The sequence below is a fragment of the Podarcis raffonei genome, chromosome 6, assembly GCF_027172205.1.
Source record: "Podarcis raffonei isolate rPodRaf1 chromosome 6, rPodRaf1.pri, whole genome shotgun sequence".
In the NCBI taxonomy this organism is placed as follows: domain Eukaryota; kingdom Metazoa; phylum Chordata; class Lepidosauria; order Squamata; family Lacertidae; genus Podarcis; species Podarcis raffonei.
This window is the reverse complement of record NC_070607.1, coordinates 99,101,032-99,109,931: the sequence shown is the minus strand read 5'-3', so window position 1 is coordinate 99,109,931 and position 8,900 is coordinate 99,101,032.

Below are 8,900 nucleotides of genomic sequence, written 5' to 3'. Positions count from 1 at the left end.
TGATTGGGGGGGGGTGTTTCCTGCAACAAGACACTTAAGGTTACAGACTCCGCTAACCCAGAAATATTACCTCGGGTTAAGAACTTTGCTTCAGGATGAGAACAGAAATTGTGCTCCGGCGGCAGCGGGAGGCCCCATTAGCTAAAGTGGTGCTTCAGGTTAAGAACGGTTTCAGGTTAAGAACGGACCTCCGGAACAAATTAAGTACTTAACCCGAGGTACCACTGTAATTATTATTATTATTTGTTACGGAAAAATTCCGGGTGCGAGTCGGCTCAGCCTCCCGGCTTGTCGGACTAAGTCCGCGGGTCCTAGCGGAAAAATGAGCTCAGCCGGACACAGGAGCAAGATGCGGAGATCCAAGGTTTATTGCGCAACAGGTTCAAGGCAAGATTGAACCGCGGGAAAATGGGTGACACCAACTTTTAAAAGTTCCCTCCAAGTCCCAGAATACAGTGCAAGAAACGTCATGAATACATTATGGGAAGGTTGGGTTTGACAACTTACATCATGAATATATTATGGAAAGGTGGAGTTACACACATTAGCATTTCAGGGAAGGGAGGGGTAGTGTGCGGAGTAAGAGATATACATAGATAAGCATTTCCTGAGTACCGGTGATGATAAAACAATAGTCCAGATATGCACCGTCTGCCACCTGGCATTGCCCGGAGGAAGGGTTTGGCAGAACGATCTGACAGGATTAGGGTCTTCCTGAGTACGTGACTTGCCGCTCAGGGGATTATGGAAGCAAGTGGGGTGTCGTAGAGTCCTGAAAAGGCTGAGCCGATTGACACCAGAACGAAGGAAATCGGTGCTACGGTTGATTTTATATGAATTTTGGAAGTTTCAGCTCCTTTCAAGTCCATTCTGACATTATTAATCAAAGTCGGAAGTGAATAGATACATTGTTGCAGTTCTTGATACTGTCAGGGGTCCAGGAGTTTCAATTCCATTGTTAGATGGATACATTGTTGCAACTTGGGTTTCAGTTCCATTGTTCCCCCAGCGGGGAGCTGTCAGTAACTTGTCAAGAGGTTAAATGAGGCGTGCAGAGCTAGCTGAGCTACCTCTGCACGGCGAATGCACGGTGCTGATTGGCCAAAGCGCGGCCATTATAGTCAATGGGGATACAATCTGACACGGTCTACCCACGTTAGAAATGGAGCGAGAGGGAAGCTTTAAGAAAGATGGTGGGCTTATTTCGCCCGTAGAGAGAGAGAAAAAAAGTCCTTTATTTACAGGACTAGGGTGCAGTGTGGTGCTTGTGCGACAGTGTGGGGGTTTGAGGAGTTGGGGAACCGTCGAGGTCATCGCCTCGGGTCCACTGATGCTGGTGGAGGGGCCAAGAAAGGTACCCCCCCTCCTTCCGTATCATTATTATTGCAGGAATCTCAGCTGAAGCATCCCTGGCAGAGGGCACAGCAAGACAGCCTTCACTACTTGGAGAATGGTAGATGTGGACTGTCCGGTTGTGCGTCTGCCGCAGTGAGCAGAGGAGGAATGGCCGCTGGGAGGAGTGCAGAGAGAAGGATGGTGGCATCTGCAGCAGCCCAACAAGACGCCATCCTCTGCCCTGGCTGCAGCAAAACATGTCTCTATCAGTTTCCACAGCCACAGCAGGTGCCACAACTGCCTAAGGGTTTGACTTCACCCCAGAAGGTGCCATCCTCCATTGGCTCCCGAGATGGACGGATGCCAGCAAGAACTGTCAGATGCACAGCATCACTCTGCTTTCCATGGAGTCATAGTTGTGGAGGCGGAAGGGACCCCCAGAGGTCATCCAGTCCAACTCAGTGGTATCCTGCAATGCAGGAATCTGAGCTAAAGCATGGCCAGGACAGATGGCCAGGACAGACAGTTTCCCCTAAGGTTTAGTCAGAATCTCCTTTCTTGTGACTCGAAGAGTAGGAGAAAACAAGCTTGCTCCATTGACATATTGATGAAATATACTCAGAGTCGAGAGTGGATTTCGTGCTCTTTATTCAGCTCATAGTGGTGAGGAGGAATGGAAGTTCCCCAGAATGTCTGCTTTATATACATTATGTACACAATGGGCCCCACGTGATTGGCTAATTCTGGGATTCTCCTGTAGGCCAATCAGGTTGCGGATTCACTTCCACCTGGAGCTGGATTGGGTGGCTCCTGTGGACCAATCAGACTGCTGCATTCTGAATCCTATTGTTCTAGGACCAATCAGACTGCTGCATTCTGAATCCTATTGTTCTAGGACCAATCAGACTGCTGCATTCTGGGTCCTATCTTTCTAGGACCAATCAGACTGCTGCATTTTGGATCCTATTCAACTCAGTACATAACATCCATCTTCTATGGGATGGCCCTTCATATATTTGAATTTGGCTGTCGTCACCCATCAGTCTCCTCTTTTCCAGGCTAAACATGCCCAACTCTTTCAGCCGCTCCTCCTAAGGGCTGATTCTCAAACCCTTGACCATCTCAGTCACCCTCCTCTGCCCACCTTCTAGCCTCTCCACATCCTTCTTAAACTTCAGTGTCCAGAGCTGGACCCTTTCAGATGTCCCTATGGGCTGGAGGTGGACAAATGTTGTCTCCATCTTCAAGAAGGAGGGGGGAGGAGACCCCATCAGCCTTCTGGGTAGGAGGGCAGCCGCCCTGCACCCCCCATGATTTGGCCCATCCATTATGGAACCACCCTTCCTGCATAGGGTATATGATCGTTACTCAGAGTAGGCCCACTGAAATTAATGGGCCAAAGTTAGCCATGACCATTAAATTAAGTAAGTGTGCTCTTAGTAACAAGCAGTTATGTGATAGGAATTTTGGGGTCTTAGGTATATGTTAAATGTTCATAAGTGTACCAGCCAAGCACGTACCTAGATCAGCACAGGAAGACCGACCTGAAACCATTTTGATTCCCAAACTGAGCAAATGTTTTCTCTGCAAGGTCCAAGGAAAATGGAAAAGCCTCCCCATTGTCTTTTCCTTCACAAATCCTAAGATATGAATAGGGTGTGAGGCTGTGACCTGGCTCAGGAACTAAGTATTTATCATTACAAAAGACTGGCCAAGCTTCCCAGGCAATCCAATCAAGTGACCGTTAAACATGTAACCTGGCAGACAGGAGGTAAACAAAGCACTCAGATTTCTGCTGTAGACCACCCTTTCTGTGATGTAGGTATGATGTATGGAGGGGTGGTCTTGAGCTCCAGGACAGGAAATTTAAAATATCTATATAAGGCCTTGTGCGCCATTGTTCTGGGTTTCCTCCTCCCTCCTTCGGGTGGTGAGTGAGGACCCTGTTGCAACAGATCAATAAAGAGTAGGCTTACTAGCTGCTTTGCTTCTCAATATTCTCTGGTTGGCCTCTGTTATTTTCTCCTACCGATAGAGGACCTACAAAAGGACTCTATATGGGCTCTTGGGTACCCCGCAAGGGAAAAGGAGCAGTTTTTTCTTATAACAGTTAACAACAACCCATTGTCTTTCAGCATCAAGAATGGACATTAATACAACATCTATGAATACTGACATCAAATTTGCTTTAAAAAAACCCCCAAGTTTCAACGAAGCGTTTCTGTTATGAAATGGCAGAAACAGACATAACTGGGCCGGAAGCTCTTTCTGCCCTGCATATTGTACAATTTGTTTACGTGACATTGTTCTGCATTTCGGCAGTCGGTGCCTTTTGTCCTTGCGGGAAGAATGTGAGATGGATTTAATTTGACATGTGGCGCCCAAACGTTGCAAGCCTTGTGAGGGATAAACCAGGGCAGGAAGCAGCAGGCTCACGTCAGAAACCGCCTCCAGCAGCTCCTCGCCCTCCAGCTCTCCAGACATGTCTTTGCGCCCTTAGAATCCTAGAACTGTAGGGTTGGAAGGGACCCAAGGGTCATCTAGTCCAACCCCTGCAATGCAGGAACCCTTGTTTCATGCAAGGATGAAGCCTGGGTTTTGATGTGCTCTGTGTCTAGGTTTTGCATGTGCTGAAAGGTTTGGGTGTCAGTGATTTCTTTGTTTACGTCATTTATATAGTGCCTGTTCAACAAAGTCCTGGCACAAACAGTTATTTTGGGTAAGGTTCAAGAAAGGAAACTGTGGGGTCTTTAGGATACAGGTGAAACTCGGAAAATTAGAATATTGTGGAAAAGTTCCGTTATTTCAGTAATTCAACTTAAGAGGTGAAACTAATATATGAGCTCGACTCATGACATGCAAAGCAAGATGTGCTTCTACTTCTCAGGGGTCCAATCTTGCTTGATTTGCAGTCCTTGTTTTGCTGATTTCCTTGAATATTCTCATTTTCTGAGATTGTTAATTTGGGGTTTTCATCAGCTGTACGCCATGATCATCGCAATGATAACAAATCAAGGCTTGACATATCTCGCTTTGCATGTCACGAGTGTATCTCATATATTAGTTTAACCTTTCAAGCTGAATTACAGAAATCAAGGAACTTTTCCACAATATTCTAATTTTTTTAGTATTACCTGTGTATGGATTTACTTGCAGAGATATACAACCTGAGCATAGGATGGAGGAGCTCACAGCATCGACTCCCCAGGAGATCTTGCTTCTCTACCAGTCACCGCTTTGGATCCTGCACAGAGCAAGCAGGTCTCTTGGTCTCCATCTCCCAGCTTTCCTTCCAGCCCAGCTCTCTCACACCATCCTGGCCATTGTTCTCCTACCTAACAGGGAGGTGAGGGGGTGGAGGCAAGGCCCAGCCATTTACCCTCTGGTACAGAGCAACTTCTTTGGCTATGCTAATTGAGGTACGGTACTTAGCTAGTCAGCCACAGCCATTACCTAAACAAAGGGACTAGTTGGGCAATCTTGTCCATTCAACCCCCACAGATACAGGATCTCAAGCATTAGAAGGGATCTGGGGCAGACTGTAAAAAGGTAAAGGTAAAGAGACCCCTGACCATTAGGTCCAGTCGTGGCTGACTCTGGGGTTGTGGCGCTCATCTCGCTTTACTGGCCAAGGGAGCCGGTGTACAGCTTCCGGGTCATGTGGCCACCATGACTAAGCCGCTTCTGGCGAACCAAAGCAGCGCACGGAAAGCCGTTTACCTTCCTGCCAGAGCGGTACCTATTGATCTACTTGCACTTTGAGGTGCTTTCGAACTGCTAGGTTGGCAGGAGCAGGGACCGAGCAATGGGAGCTCACCCCGTCGTGGGGATTCGAACATGCTGCTTACTGCGAAGCAAACACCAGTGGGGTTTTCTGTGGATCGATGCTTGCTCCTATTCAGTGGTAAAGTGTGAGTTTCCCCTGGAAAAGCAGCAGGACAAACCGAAGACCTTTCTGACCTTCCTTGGCATGGGACAGGCAGAAGCGTGGCTGAGTCTGACCTCGTGCTGCTGGGAACCACCTTGATCAACAGGAACGAGGCTGGGTGTAACTGTTACAAATAAATAAGCACCAGTGACCCTTTCCTGCTGTTAAACTCACAGCTCCTGTGGATTGGGCACTGGTGCTGGTGCTGAGTGTCCTACAAGGGACTGTGCGGTGCTGAAAGCCAGGCTGGATTTGCATGCCATGGTGCTCAGTTCCTTAGAGCAGGGGTGGCCAACCTAAGGCCCTGGGGCCGGATGCAGCCCAATAGCCTTCTCAATCTGGCCCGCGGGCGGTCTGGGAATCAGCGTGTTTTTACATGAGTAGAATGTGTCCTTTTATTTGAAATTCATCTCTGGGTTATTTGTGGGGCCTGCCTGGTGTTTTTACATGAGTAGAATATGTGCTTTTATTTAAAATGCATCTCTGGGTTATTTGCGGGGCATAGGAATTTGGTCATTTCCCCCCCAAAATATATAATCCGGCCCACCACATGGTCTTGTGGTTGTCAAGCAGAGGCTTGACAACCATATGTCAGGAGTGCTCTGATGGTGTTTCCTGCTTGGCAGGGGGTTGGACTCGATGGCCCTTGTGGTCTCTTCCAACTCTATGATTCTATGATTCTATGTCTGAGGAATGGTGGACTGGCCCACGGCTGAAAAAGGTTGCTGACCCCTGCCTTAGAGGAAAGCAGGTTCTTTTTCACAGGCTGTGCAGTTTGTTGCTAAGGCAAATCATAGGCATTAAGGAAGAAGGAAATGCCATGTTCTGTTCCTGAACCAGGGACCCTCTAAGGTCGGGTGGTTAACCTGTGGTCCTCCAGCTCTAAGTTCACAAGCCCAGTATTCTGGATCACATGTGCTTTGTAGCCCCCCTCCCCCCCCCCGGAATCCTTTTGGGTGGAAGGAACTGAAGCGCCTGTATTCAACCAAAGTGTAAGAATACTGCAAAGAATTGCAACCAGTTATTTTCCCCAAACCTCAGCACCCAGTGTTTGGCGTGGGTTGACTTGCATATGCTCCAGCTGTTTCTGTTGACAGGGGCAATCCCTATTTACTATTCTGGCTTTTGAGAAAGAAGTTGTTATAAGAACTTTAAGGTCTTAGATATGTAATAAATGTTCATAAATGTACCAAGCAAACCACGTGTCTAGAGCAGCACAGGAAGACAGTCCTGAAACCATTTTGACTCCCAAGCTGACCAAATGATTCTCTGCAAGGAGGGAGGAGGTGAAAAAACCTTCCTAGTTATAGGAATTTAGTAATCACCATTTCAAGGAATGGGCAGACTACCAGGAAAGGCAATCAGATAAGGCATTATCAGATAACCTGGCAGACAGGAAAAACAACAACATTCAAATTTCTGTTGTAGACCACCTTTTCTGTGATGTAGGTATGATGTATCTGGAGGGGTGGTCTTGGGTTACACCCCTTCTCTGATGTATGTATGGTGTATGGAGGGGTCTTGAGCTCCAGGGCAGGGAATTTAAAATATCTGTATAAGGGCAGGCACACCTTTGTTTTAGGGTTCCTCCTCCTTTCCTGCGTGTGAGGGGAGCACCCTGTTGCAACAGATCAATAAAGATCAGGCTTACTGGCTGCTTTGCTTCTCAGTATTCTCTGGTTGGCCTCTGTTATTTTCTCCTACCAATAGGGAACCTATGTAAGGACTCTACATAAGGGAAAAAGGGCAGATTTTGTTTACAACAATGTTGAGAGCAAAATCCTGCTGGCATACACAGGGATGCTAGATCTCTAGAAAGTCACCATCAGAGGCTAGAAGTACATTTGACATACCAACAAAAGTCCTGCCCACCCCCTGAAAATCTAGTGTGTGTAATAAACCTGCAAGGCTGCTCTAAGCAAAGCAGTGCCGCAAGGGCTCTTTGTGTCTGCCAGATTCATGCAAACGATAAATTATATTGTTTATAAGATACACACATTCCTGCAGGTCTAGGCAAAGCGGGACGGGGCTGGGGCAATTTGCAGCTGAGAGAGGAACGGGGTGGGAGAAGAAAGAAGTGCATACTCTTTTCCTATTCCCCTCCAACTCTCCGCCTACTTTTTTCACACAAAGTTCCAGAAATGTATTTGCTACACATTTTTATGAACTTAGCATTATGCCACCCTTTTCATGTCTCTCGGACCCACACTGTGGCTGGCAAAGGACGTATCCAAACTCTCCAGCATTTCTCTGATGAAAATAGGGACCTCCTAAGGAAAAGTGGGACATTCTGGGATCAAATCAGAAACCAGGACAGCTTCTGTAAATCTGGGACTGTCCCCGGAAAATAGGGACACACACAGACAAAGCAAAGGCTCCTGTTTCCAAAAAGGACCGGGGGTGGGGTGGGGCTGATCTCTCCATCACTTTTAATTGCTCTCTGAGATGTGGAAGGGAGGAAAAAGGAAAATGGGGACATTCTGGGATCAAATCAGAAACTGGGACGGCTTCTGTAATTCTGGGACTGTCCCTGGGAAACTGGTACACTTGGAGGGCATAGCGTTTGTGAGGGTGTTTTGCCTCCTGTAGGCAGGTGACACGCCATTCAAGTCTGGGCATGGGGAAAGATGTCTCTTGCATCAAGCGCACATGAATGAAAACACTTTGCATACGACCTTGAAGCGCTGGCAGAAATATTCAGGTCTCGATATTTTCACTTGTGAAATCTTGGAGAGCTAGGATAATAGCAATGCAAGAGCTTTTCTTGCACAGTCCCATTGTTAGGTTTGCTGACATCATCTGTCACCTAGAAGCCCTGGCAGCCCTGAGCAAAGCGTGATGGCATTTCCTATGCTGGATGTTAAAAACAAAAACAAAACAACACCACACTGTTCCTCCTGCTTGCCGCTTTGTTTTTCTCCGCCTGACTCTCTGCGTAGGGAACCGGGCTTGATGTTGCCGCCATTGTTGGGCTGGATGTGAAGAAGGTGCAGCACTTGAAAAGCTACAGCAATTATTGTAATGGGACTTTGGCACTGCTCCCAGCCCAGATATTTCACAGCCAGTTAACTGCTCTCTAGGTGGCCTGAAAGGCAAGCATGGTGAGATAACAGCCAGGTAGGAAGGGAACTGATGGGGAACCTGCTTTGTTGCGCTTCCCTATCACAGGGTGCTGAAAGAGGCCTTTGAGTCAGTGGCCAAAATGGGCTGTCTGGCAGATCAAGCACTTGATCCCACAAGGAACCAATTATCCCTAGAGAAATGGGGGTGAACATTCCAGATCACCCTAAATGAGATTGGGAAACAACCTGGCAAATTGGCAATGTCCAATAATGTATTTGTTTGTTGATTGGGTTTATGTAGACTGCCTACACACACACACACACACACACACACACACACACACACACACACATGTTGGATGCCCAGTGTGGGAGCAAGTTCTCATGGTGTCTGGGGCTCTGCGATTACGTCCACAAGATCCTTTAGTAGATCCTTGGATGCAGCTCATCAGGCCCTGGAGATCTGAATTCATTTAAAGCCTCCAGGTGTTCCTTTACTACCTCTTTTCCTATCCTGGGCTGCAGCTCCCTCCTTAAATCGTTTATTCTGTTATCACCAGGTTGAACATCACCTT